A 13,361-nucleotide genomic window follows, 5' to 3' on the forward strand; every position below is an offset into this window, starting at 1 on the left:
CCATGGCCCTCATTCCAAGTTGCTCGCTCGTTCTTTTTCATCGCATCGCAGCGATTTTCCGCAAACTGCGCATGCGCAATGTTCGCACTGCGGCTGCGCCAAGTAAATTTGCTAAGAAGTTTGGTATTTTACTCACGGCATTACAAGGTTTTTTCTTCGTTCTGGTGATCGTTGTGTGATTGACTGGAAGTGGGTGTTTCTGGGCGGAAACTGGCCGTTTTACGGGAGTGTGTGAAAAACCGCTGCCGTTTCTGGGAAAAACGCGGGAGTGGCTGGAGAAACGGGGGAGTGTCTGGGTGAACGCTGAGTGTGTTTGTGACTCCAAACCAGGAACGAAACTGACTGAACTGATCGCAGTGGCAGAGTAAGTGTCGAGCTACTCAGAAACTACTTAGAAATTTCTATTCACAATTTTGAGAATCTTTCGTTCGCAATTTTGCTAAGCTAAGATTCACTCCCAGTAGGCGGCGGCTTAGCGTGTGCAATGCTGCTAAAAGCAGCTTGCGAGCGAACAACTCGGAATGAGGACCATGGGCAGGATAGAGTTCAGATCTTGCAGTGCTCTATACTGGGAGGTGATACGAGCCATTGTGGACTGTAAAGTGTCGTGTCACCAGCAGAGATCACCAAAGGAGGTATAGATAGAGATGGCAACAATGACAGTTGAACTGTCAGAGACCAGCAGTTGAGTTTACATGGCCATTCTGTAGATCTTAAATACAAACTTTTTACTTGGTGTATTGGCAGCGCTCAGTACTTGGTGTATTGGCAGTGCTCAGTACTTGGTGTATTGGCAGCGCTCAGTACTTGGTGTATTTGCAGTGCTCAGTACTTGGCGTATTGGCAGCGCTCAGTACTTGGTGTATTGGCAGCGCTCAGTACTTGGTGTATTGGCAGTGCTAAGTACTTGGTATATTGTCAGTGCTCAGTACTTGGTATACTGGCAGTGCTCAGCACTTGGTGTATTGGAAGTGCTCACTGCTTGGTGTATTGGCAGTGCTCAGTACTTGGTGTATTGGCAGTGCTCAGTACTTGCTGTATTGGCAGCGCTCAGTACATGGTGTATTGGTAGTGCTCAGTACTTGGTGTATTGGCAGTGCTCAGTACTTGCTGTATTGGCAGCGCTCAGTACATGGTGTATTGGTAGCGCTCAGTACTTGGTGTATTGGCAGTGCTCAGTACTTGGTGTATTGGCAGTGCTCAGTACTTGCTGTATTGGCAGTGCTCAGGACTTGGTGTATTGGCAGTGCTCAGTACTTGGTATATTGTCAGTGCTCAGTATTTGGTGTATTGGCAGTGCTCAGTACTTGGTTTATTGGCAGTGCTCACTGCTTGGTATTTTGGCAGTGCTCAGTACTTGGTGTAATAGCAGTGCTCAGTACTTGGAGCCTAATTCAGACCTGATCACAACAGCAGTATTTTTCGCTAATGGGCAAAACCATGTGCACTGCAGGTGGGGCAGATATAACATGTGCAGAGAGAGTTAGATTTGGGTGGGGTGTGTTCAAACTGAAATCTAAATTGCAGTGTAAAAATAAAGCAGCCAGTATTTACCCTGCACAAAAATAAAATAACCCACCAAAATCTAACTCTCTCTGCACATGTTCCATTAGCCCCACCTGCAGTGCACAAGGTTTTGCCCGTTATTCCTATAACAACTTTTGTGCCATCTATTAAAAAAAAAAACTAAACTATAATAGTGTAACACTGTCTCAAGTAAAACATAGTAAAGAATCATAAATATGCTATTTCAGTTAGTGTGAAGGGTGAAAATCGACTGGAAATCTGTTTTTCTGACAAAAGGCTGACCTAGCATTGGCCATTTCCAGGAGAGAGTGTATAGTCAGTGCCGTTCTAGCGGCGGGCGAGCCGTGCAACCGCACGGGGCGCCCGCCGCGGCACTTTGTGACCACTGCTCTCCTCCCTCTCTCTCCCCCCCCCGAGCGCTCCTGCTCGGGGGGCGGGGCTTCGCGGAATGAAGCGTTTGCGTCGTGACGTCACGACGCAAACGCGTCATTTCGCGAAGCCCCGCCCCCCGAGCAGGAGCGCTCGGGGGGAGAGAGAGGGAGGAGAGGAGGACTGGAGATAACCATCGACAGAGGAGGCGGCCGGCGCGCGGGACCCGAAGAGCGGCAAGTTGTAAGTATTCATATTCTCTCTCTCTCTCTCTCTCTCTCTCCCTCCCCCCCTCCCTCCACTTGACACCTGCCGCACTGTGTAAAATGGGGATACCTGCCGCACTGTGTAAAGTGGGGATACCTGCCGCACTGTGTAAAATGGGGATACCTTCCGCACTGTGTAAAATGGGGGCACCTGCCGCACTGTGTAAAATGGGGGCACCTGCCGCTCGGTGTAAAATGGGGGCACCTGCCGCACTGTGTAAAATGGGGATACCTGCCGCACTGTGTAAAATGGGGGCACCTGCCGCACTGTGTAAAATGGGGGCACCTGCCGCACTGTGTAAAATGGGGGCACCTGCCGCACTGTGTAAAATGGGGGCACCTGCCGCACTGTGTAAAATGGGGGCACCTGCCGCACTGTGTAAAATGGGGGCACCTGCCGCACTGTGTAAAATTAGGGCACCTGCCGCACTGTGTAAAATGGGGATACCTGCCGCACTGTGTAAAATGGGGACACCTGCCTGCCGCACTTTGTAAAATGGGGACACCTGCCTGCCGCACTGTGTAAAATGGGGACACCTGCCTGCCGCACTTTGTAAAATGGGGACACCTGCCTGCCGCACTTTGTAAAATGGGGACACCTGCCTGCCGCGCTGTGTAATATGGGGACACTTGCCTGGTGTAATGTGTAAAAAGGGGACTTTTTTATTTTTATTTTTTCCCCCTGTGGTGGGTGTGATATCAGACGAGGCCACGCCCACTGTAATGAGACCACGCCCGTTTCAATCAGGCCACACAGCCTTGTCGGGAGCGCGCGCATGCTTTTTTTCTGGCTATATGGGGGGGGGGAGAGCGCAATTTTTTTTTATAGAAATGGGGGGGGGGGGGGGGGCGCATTTTGAAATCTCGCACTGGGAGCCAAATTGTCTAGAAACGGCCCTGTGTATAGTTTTATAGTAAAAAAAAAAAAAAAAAGTCTAGTAGACAACATAACTATGTAGAGTGTGTCTCTAGTCCTACCTAGTAAACTTGCTTTCTGCTTAACTAATTATCTATTTTGCAAAACATGTGCCAATCTACCACTGACAGCAGCCATTGCTCAGCCAAAATGTACAGATAGCCACAGAGCCAGCGAGCTGAATCACAAAATACTCAAGACTGATGTTGCAAACGGCAAAATCTGCTGTTCATTATGCTAATTGTGGTCATTTATATACAGGTCTCTGTACACTATTTTCTAAAACCAAGTAACATTTTGTTACAAAATAACAAAAACCGCCTTAGAGCCAGATCTCCACTCCTGTTGCTCTTGCTCAAATTCTCATAATACTACTATTATGTAGCCCATATTACAGTAAATTGTGCTACGCATGAGTGAAAGGAATATGGAAAATCTGTCATGGTTGTTGCATTTTCTGCTCAGTCTTCTGCGTTACAATTTGCAATACATTTCATTCATTATATTCGTTAACTGTTTGATGCACATGGCGATGCTGCAGTGGACATACTGTCACATTAGAATTTATTCTGTATGACAGGGCAGGGCAGGGAGGCACACACACACAGATTACATACTGTTCTTCACCTCTGCTGTCTTTCACCCTAGGGGGAAATTTACTAAGCAACCAATCAGCTTCTACTTCTCATTTATCTAGCACCTTCTAGATTCTAGAAGATAATACCTGGAATCTGATTGGTTGCTATGGGCAACATCCCATCTTAAATAGAATGCCCATCTTAGTAAATTTACCCCCTGGTCTCCTTTATCTGTATTTCTAGGTCAAGTCCTGGCACACCATAAAATGTAAATACGGAGATAAACTAAAATTGAAGAGCAGCAATATTTTTATGCTGCTTTTTGCTTTCCTTTTTAAATAGAACCCACAATACAGTATGCTGTTTTTGTTTTGCATACACTGATGTTACTTGTGGTATTGTAATTCCAACCAAGGTTTTATCTTATTCAAACAGCTCCATTATATTTTTCAGAATAATTCAATACTTACAGTATGTGAATGAAATGAGAATGTCTGTAACTTACTACACACCCTCCATCATTCTACAGCACTTAAATGATGTTTGCAAATGAGAGCAATTAAATGTAATTGAGAATGAAACTTGTCTGCAAATGAAGTAAGCCTTATTTATAGGCAACAATTACTGATCACCATCCGCTGTGATTAACCAGGAGGCTTATGAGTAATGGGAGTAATTCCAAGTTGATCGCAGCAGGAAATTTTGTAGCAGTTGGGCAAAACCATATGCACTGCAGGGGAGGCAGATATAACATGTGCAGAGAGAGTTAGATTTGGGTGTGGTGTGTTCAATCTGCAATCTAAATTGCAGTGTAAAAATAAAGCAGCCAGTATTTACCCTGCACAGAAACAAAATAACCCACCCAAATCTAACTCTCTCTGCACATGTTATATCTGCCTCCCCTAGAGTGCACATGGTTTTGCCCAACTGCTAAAAAATGTCCTGCTGCGATCAACTTGGAATTACCCCCAATAAGCGGTGCAGCTTGGTGTTTGGAGATTTTTATATTAGACTGAGGCAGTGGTTCTCAAACTTTCTCTGACCGTGGCACACTTTATGTCTCAGAATATTTTTGCACCACCCCTAGGCCAAGTTCTGTTGGAACTTCTCACGCTAATGATGGGGATACAGATGGGCTGCACAGTGTCAGTGTACACAGGGTTGAGATGCACAATGCCAGTGTACTGTACACAGCATAGGGTCACAGATTTGCCGCATAGTGTCAGTGTACACAGGATGGGGGCACAGATGTGCTGCATAGTGCCAGGGTACACATGGTGGGGGCACAGGTGGGCTGCATAGTGTAGTGTACACAGGATAGGGGCACATATGTGCTGCATAGTGTAGTGTACACAGGATAGGGGCACATATGTGCTGCATAGTGTAGTGTACACAGGCTAGGGGCACATATGTGCTGCATAGTGTAGTGTGTACACAGGATGGACAGATGTGCTGCATAGTGTCAGTGTACACAGGATGAGGGCACAGATGTGCCACATAGTGTAGTGTACACAGGATAGGGGCACAGATGTGCTGCATAGTGTAGTGTGTGCACAGGCTAGGGGCACATATGTGCTGCATAGTGTAGTGTACACAGGATGTGGGCACATATGTGCTGCATAGTGTAGTGTACACAGGATGGGAGTGCAAATGTGCTGCATAGTATAGTGTACACAGGATAGGGGCACATATGGGCTGCATAGTGTAGTGTACACAGGATGGACAGATGTGCTGCATAATGTCAGTGTACACAGGATGGGGCACAGATGTGCTGCATAGTGTAGTGTACACAGGATGGGAGCACAGATGTGCTGCATAGTGTAGTGTACAGAGGATGGACAGATATGCTGTATAGTGTCAGTGTACACAGGATGGGGCACAGATGTGCTGCATAGTGTAGTGTACACAGGATGGGAGCACAGATGTGCTGCATAGTGTAGTGTACACAGGATGGACAGATGTGCTGCATAGTGTCAGTGTACACAGGATAGGAGCTCAGATGTGCTGCATAGTGTAGTGTGTACACAGGCTAGGGGCACATATGTGCTGCATAGTGTAGTGTACACAGGATGGACAGATGTGCTGCATAGTGTCAGTGTACACAGGATGAGGGCACAGATGTGCCGCATAGTGTCAGTGTACACAGGATAGGGGCACAGATGTGCTGCATAGTGTAGTATGTACACAGGCTAGGGGCACATATGTGCTGCATAGTGTAGTGTACACAGGATGTGGGCACATATGTGCTGCATAATGTAGTGTACACAGGATGGGAGTGCAAATGTGCTGCATAGTGTAGTGTACACAGGATAGGGGCACATATGGGCTGCATAGTGTAGTGTACACAGGATGGACAGATGTGCTGCATAGTGTCAGTGTACACAGGATGGGGCACAGATGTGCTGCATAGTGTACTGTACACAGAATGAGAGCACAGATGTGCTGCATAGTGTAGTGTACACAGGATGGACAGATGTGCTGCATAGTGTAGTGTTCACAGGATGGGAGCACAGATGTGCTGCATAGTGTAGTGTACACAGAATGGACAGATGTGCCGCATAGTGTCAGTGTACACAGGATGGGGGCACAGATGTGCTGCATAGTGCCAGTGTACACATGGTGGGGGCACAGGTGGGCTGCATAGTGTAGTGTACACAGGATAGGGGCACATATGTGCTGCATAGTGTAGTGTACACAGGATAGGGGCACATATGTGCTGCATAGTGTAGTGTACACAGGATAGGGGCACATATGTGCTGCATAGTGTAGTGTACACAGGATAGGGGCACAGGTGGACTGCATAGTGTAGTGTGTACACAGGCTAGGGGCACATATGTGCTGCATAGTGTAGTGTACACAGGATGGACAGATGTGCTGCATAGTGTAGTGTACACAGGATGGACAGATGTGCCGCATAGTGTCAGTGTACACAGGATAGGGGCACAGATGTGCTGCATAGTGTAGTGTGTACACAGGCTAGGGGCACATATGTGCTGCATAGTGTAGTGTACACAGGATGTGGGCACATATGTGCTGCATAGTGTAGTGTACACAGGATGGGAGTGCAAATGTGCTGCATAGTGTAGTGTACACAGGATAGGGGCACATATGGGCTGCATAGTGTAGTGTACACAGGATGGACAGATGTGCTGCATAGTGTCAGTGTACACAGGATGGGGCACAGATGTGCTGCATAGTGTAGTGTACACAGGATGGGAGCACAGATGTGCTGCATAGTGTAGTGTACACAGGATGGACAGATGTGCTGCATAGTGTAGTGTACACAGGATGGGGCACAGATGTGCTGCATAGTGTAGTGTACACAGGATGGACAGATGTGCTGCATAGTGTCAGTGTACACAGGATGGGGGCACAGATGTGTTGCATAGTGTAGTGTACACAGGATGGGAGCACAGATGTGCTGCATAGTGTAGTGTACACAGGATGGACAGATGTGCTGCATAGTGTCAGTGTACACAGGATGGGGGCACAGATGTGTTGCATAGTGTAGTGTACACAGGATGGGGGCACAGATGTGCTGCATAGTGTAGTGTACACGGGATGGACAGATGTGCTGCATAGTGTCAGTGTACACAGGATGGGGGCACATATGTGCTGCATACTGTCAGTGTACACATAGTGGGGGCACAGGTGGGCTGCACACCAGGGACGTGCAGTGAGCTAAATTGCTCAGGAGGCATTGGCTTGCACCAGCGCCGGATTTACACGTAATATATGAGCCAAAGGGTACATAGGGGCATTATACACATGTGCAGCAGTATAAACTCCTGAAAATTTTGTGAGTTTTGATCAGAGATGTGCTGAAAAGATAGGCAGGTGAGGCAGTGCTCACCTGCCATAGACTTTTTACTCCACAGTTTTGGCTATAAAAATGATTAGAATAATACAAAGAAGATATTTCAAACATATTCTTTGTATTTTTCATATACTTTATACAGTAAAAACTCTGGCACAAACATTAGTATGACAGGAAAGGCTCTGCCTCACCTGCCTCACCCCACCGCACGTCACTGCTGCACACAGTGTACTTTATACCTGCTGTAGTTTGCAGACAGCTGCTGTACAGCAGGGTACATAGGGGGTAATTCAGACCTGATCGTAGCAGCAAATTTGTTAGCAGGTGGGCAAAACCATGTGCAGTGCAGGTGGGGCAGATGTAATATGTGCAGAGAGAGTTAGATTTGGGTGGGGTGTGTTCAAACTGAAATCTAAATTGCAGTGTAAAAATAAAGCAGCCAGTATTTACCCTGCACAGAAACAAAATAACCCACCCAAATCTAAGGGTGTATACACACGGTGAGATAAATCTGTGAGATTTTGACTATATAGTCAAAATCTTATGAAAAGTTAGTGCAAATCTCATGGTGTTAGGCAGCTTGCGATACAGATTCGATCCTGATGCGCCCTCCCGTGGGGTCGGTATCGTAAGGCTAGATAGACTGTGCAGGTAAGTCAATCTTGACTATCTAGTGTACAATCTAGTACAAAGTATAGTCAAAATTGGCACTTAGTCAAAATCGTACATAGACAAAATCTGTACAATCTGTGCTATCTGGGCTCTGGGGGAGTTCTAGGGAAATCGCATAGTCACTATCGAACATAGCAAAGATCTCACCGTGTGTACACACCCTAACTCTCTCTGCAAATGTTATATCTGCCCCCTCCCCCCCCCACCTCAGTGCACATGGTTTTGTCCAACTGCAACAAATTTTCTGCTACAATCAGGTCTGAATTACCCCCAGGATGGGGGCACAGATGTGCTGCATAGTGTCAGTGTACACAGGATCAGGGCACAGATGTGCTGCATAGTGTCAGTGCACACATTGTGGGGGTACAGGTGGGCTGCACACAGTGTACTTCATACCTGCTGTAGTTTTGCAGACAGCTGCTGTGCAGCAGGACTCCTAGTACATTCACTCCAGAGATGAAGCTGGCCCCAGAAGTTCATTTTTCATTCAAGGAGTTTACACATAAAATTATTTTAGAGCTCTCCTAAATCCATTGCCCTCTATGCCCCACCAGCAGCCGGCTGCCTGTATGACTACGAACCCCCAGAGCATGAAGAGCAGCCTCACATCAGCCAGTGCTGGTGGTGGGAGAGGAGAGGAAGTGTTGCAGGCTGCTGCAGTAGTAGTAGTAGGGTCTGAGGAGAGGGACATCAGCTTGGAATTGGGTCTGCTGCACAGGCAGTGAAGGAGAATAAAGGGAGCGGAGCTGGTGCTTGCAACCCTCTCTGTAAATGAGCACATGCCGCACACACACTATTGCTAAAGCCGTGAGCATGCGGCCAGCCTAATAACAGGTCTGGCTGAACCATTTAATTTGGGACCGGACTAGACCACCAGGCTGCGCCACCCCTATAAGTGTGCTGTGGTACCCCAGGGTGCCACGGAACACAGTTTGGGAATCCCTGGAGTAAGGGCCTAGTTCATGTGTGTATGCAATGCCGATGCTCATGCAACTGGGCAATTATCGGCAGTCTGTGCATGTGCTGTGATCGCACTGCGACCCATGCTAGGGTACCTTTGCGATGCCGCTTGCAGTAAGATCTTTAATGAAGAGTGGTTGACAGGATAAGGCTGTTTGTGGGAGGTAACAGGGAGCGGTGGCAAAAACGCAGGCGCCTCATGGATGTTTTCAGAGCGTGTAACTGCCTTCAGCTGAGATCATGAGAAACATAGCTGCAGTATCGCTACGCTGCGGCCAGTCTGGGTGAGCATAGACTCGATGAGTCAATGTGTATCGTTACTACAGCGATGCTATGTATGTGTATGCAGTTGTTGTGAACTTTGTGATAGCTCCGGAGGACATCTATATCCTTTTCTGGGCAGCAGTTTCACTTGCAATAATTAACAAGTCCACAGCCTAAAACCTTGCAGTGCATAGCATAAGCATTTGTGTACTTACTGTACATGAATTAGGCCCTAAGCATGAACAAAGGGGCCAGAGACAGTGAACGCATTAATAGCTTCTCAAGAACTAGTCGTGAAAGTATAGAAGTGTCATGTGGGATATACATTTACTCATAATTCCAACTGCCCAGGCTTGATAGTAGCAGTCCAGTTGACGGAATATAGATTGGTTTGGCCAGATATAGCTTTTCCATCTAGATAGAGGAGTATTAGGTGGGTAGGTTAGGGACTAAGGGGGACATTTACTAAGCAGTGATTTGAGTGAGCCAGTGGAGAAGTTGCCCATGGTAACCAATTAGCACTGAAGTAACATTTATAATTTGAATACTATAAACGTACACAGAGGCTGCAGACAATGGCAGCTACTGGGGAGTGTAAATTAACCCTCCCAAGCCATCCCCCCCCCCTGTTTACCTGGAGGCTGTCCCGGCTTTCAAAATTAAAGCCACGATGGTCGCGATGTTTCCAATGTTCCGATGGTTGCGGTGTTCCTGATCGATGTTTTGATATTTAAACATTTTTTTTTTTTTTTTTTTAACTCAGATCATTTGGGATAGGGTTAAATTCATGTTCTTCACCTAATTCACTCATAAAACCCCCCCGACATTTTCGGAGCGGTTTTTGACAAAAGAAATCGTCATTTAAGTGATTAAAGTGATGAAGCAAAGGGGGAAGATTTCCATTCATTGCATAGAGGACCTAGCCAAATGGAAGAAGTTAGATACCAAAACCGTTCAGTATTGCACTATATGTTCTAGTAGGCAGAGTCTCAGTTAGTAGGAAACAATGTAATGTCGATGAAGATATTTATGAAATACCAGTAAAGAGTTATCTGGGATCCCTCACAAAGTTTGAATTTCTACCAATCTTCCCAGCTTTAAAGCCCTATAGTTTCCTATCACTTCAGCTAATGATTCTTTAGTTAAAGTTCTTCAGAGAAAGAGGCCAGATCTCTTATTCCACAAGAAATTTAAGATGACTGAGTTTGAATTTGAAGCAATTATTAAACTTTCTGAGATGTGCAAAGAGCTCAGATGGCTATAAATAGGTGGCCATTAAAACAATATCTAACTAATGCTCCTCCCCACTGACCAAGATTCTTGACCACTAGAGTGAAGGTCAGGTTAATAACATGACAGGTATTATCAGGGGATTGTTTACCTTGGATGAAATTTACTTTTTATGTTTAATCCAGACTGGTAGGAAAAGGTTCAATATAGTGACGGCAAGTATACACTGTGACATCTGTATTTAGCAAGGCTATAGTTATTTTGGGATGAAGTGTGAACTTTGGTAATTGGTAGAACTTCAAATTCCAGTGTGTTACTGCAACAGCTCAGTGAAGATGGATGATAACCTATAGCTTATCATAAAACACTGTAACACACAGACAGCAAACATATAAAGAAAAAACAGGACGGGAGGGTGGGAGCCACCTGTGCTATCCTTAAAACCTGCATTCTGCCCTGAGGAAGAGTTAACAATAACTCGAAACGCGTTGGAGGCTTATTGATCCATTTACCTGCATCCACAACTGGAAAGGAACTTACCTGGTCCTGCTGCCGGTGTTTAGCCTGGAAGGAGTAAGGAGGAATTCCGGAAACTCCAAAATTTATTGCTCTCTCCATTGCTCCATGCTGGGAGCTTGGCATGGTACGGTTCCAATTTTATTAATGTAAAGTGAATGCTTTCACTTTTATTTGGATGAAAAAGTGCTTTTACATATACTTACTTTTTATACACTTTTTGACTTGTAAAATAAATCGTCATTTTTTAAACTAAAATACTACACTATATGCGCTTTTTTTTTCTATTTTGCATGGACACTTATCTATAAGAAGTTCTCTGCCTTGAAGACCTAATGGAGGAAAGTAAACCTGTGGAAGTACAAAGAAACCTCTCTGGGACCTTAAAATAGACTCTCTCGTTACTCCCTAATATTGTAATTATTTTCAAACATTGTAATATACATCTGAGGTGGTAGCGCCCAAGCCATATTCATATCCTGTTCTCATATCCTTAAAACCTGGACTGTGTGTCTTAAAAACCATGGTTGGTAACCCTCGCCATAGTGAGTAACACAGTGAGGACTGGACTACATATTTTTTATTTCAGACTACAGTACCACTGACTTTGCATATATATATATATATATATATATATATATATATATCAACAATAACCCTATCTCGCGCTGTAATCAAATTTGGCAGCACCTCATGGAATATCTCCCTGCTAGTAGGAGATGCAGATAAGTTATAGGTACAGTATTCAGAGGGCGCACAATATTATTAACTCAAAATATTAAAAACCAGCATGATCCAAAGAGCAGTGACACTCACTTGACACTCACTTGACATTAAGGAGAGGAGGTAGCCACACAGGTCCAGAACTCTGCATTTTGGATATTCCCTATCCCTCTGGAGTTTTTGTCCGGTATAATTGATTTTGGCTTCTAAAACTCTCCGTTATTTCTTAAATCCTGGGAGGCAATTCTTAATTTCGTCATTGTCACTCCTAGAATTGAGATACTTTTCCACTATACCTAACGTTAAAAGACTATTGGAGTCGCAATGAGAGAAGTCTTCTAAATCTAATAACTGTCCACAATATTCTAACCTACAGTGGAAATACCATATGGTTGTAGGGGTTTACCTCAAACCATACTCATACTACGATCTGTACCCCTGATGAAGTCCATAACGGACGAAACGCGTTGGATTTTATGAAAATATTAACGAAGTACTATGTTTCTGTATGAACAATCAATGTACTTATGAAATACTGTACTTCTATATGATTTTAATTTAATGTTTTAATGTTTGATTAAAAACACTGCTCTTTGGATCACGCTGGTTTTTAATATTTTGAGTTAATAATATTGTGCGCCCTCTGAATACTGTACCTATATATATATATATATATATAAAGTGGTAGGACTCATCGCCTTCTGTGTTTCAATTCTCCAAGTGCAAAGTGAGAAATTTATATGCGTACCGGAAACAACAGGAATCTCAGCTTGTAATGCACATCCCTCTGTGTGTCATTCGTCTGGTTCTCTCAGTGTTCCGGTGTCTAAACCTCAGAGCTTTGGCTTCTCGCTTGTAGTAGTTCTCTGCGTGACTTTTTCTCCTAATCCCAAAGAGGTTATCGGGATACCTTAAAAGTAGAGGTCCCAACAATTGGGAATAATGCCCATAGTTTAGTATGTTTCTTATTTAAAACATTTTTTTATATAACACATAACAAACATTATGTACAAAGTGGACCTGTACAATAGATAAAAACATAAAAAGGCTTATCTGATGTCCTTCAGGAGGAGTGTGGCATAGACCCAATGCGTTTCGTCCTTTGGCAATTTAGCAGGACTCCATCAAGGGGTTTAATATATATATATATATATATATATATATATATATATAGTCCTCCAAATCAGTCGGCACTCAATTAAAACAGCAACGTCCCCTGGTGCCTGAATCCTATAGCACATAGTCATCCAACATTGGTACAAACGGCACTCACAGGGTTCTATATATGCAAAAAACGCTGGTCCATTTATTGTAACGTTTCGGAGCAAAGCTCCTTCTTCCAGACAGCACATCCAAGCATATCAGTTAAAACACCTGGGGGATTTCTTAACATTTAATTTACATATGGACAATAGGGGTGCAAGAAAGAGTGCAACCACAAAAAATGTTATATAAACAATAGGCAGGAACCCACAGGATGTATGAGTGCTGTGGGTTCTTGCCTACTGTTTATATACATTTTT

Source organism: Pseudophryne corroboree, chromosome 2, assembly GCF_028390025.1.
Source record: "Pseudophryne corroboree isolate aPseCor3 chromosome 2, aPseCor3.hap2, whole genome shotgun sequence".
In the NCBI taxonomy this organism is placed as follows: domain Eukaryota; kingdom Metazoa; phylum Chordata; class Amphibia; order Anura; family Myobatrachidae; genus Pseudophryne; species Pseudophryne corroboree.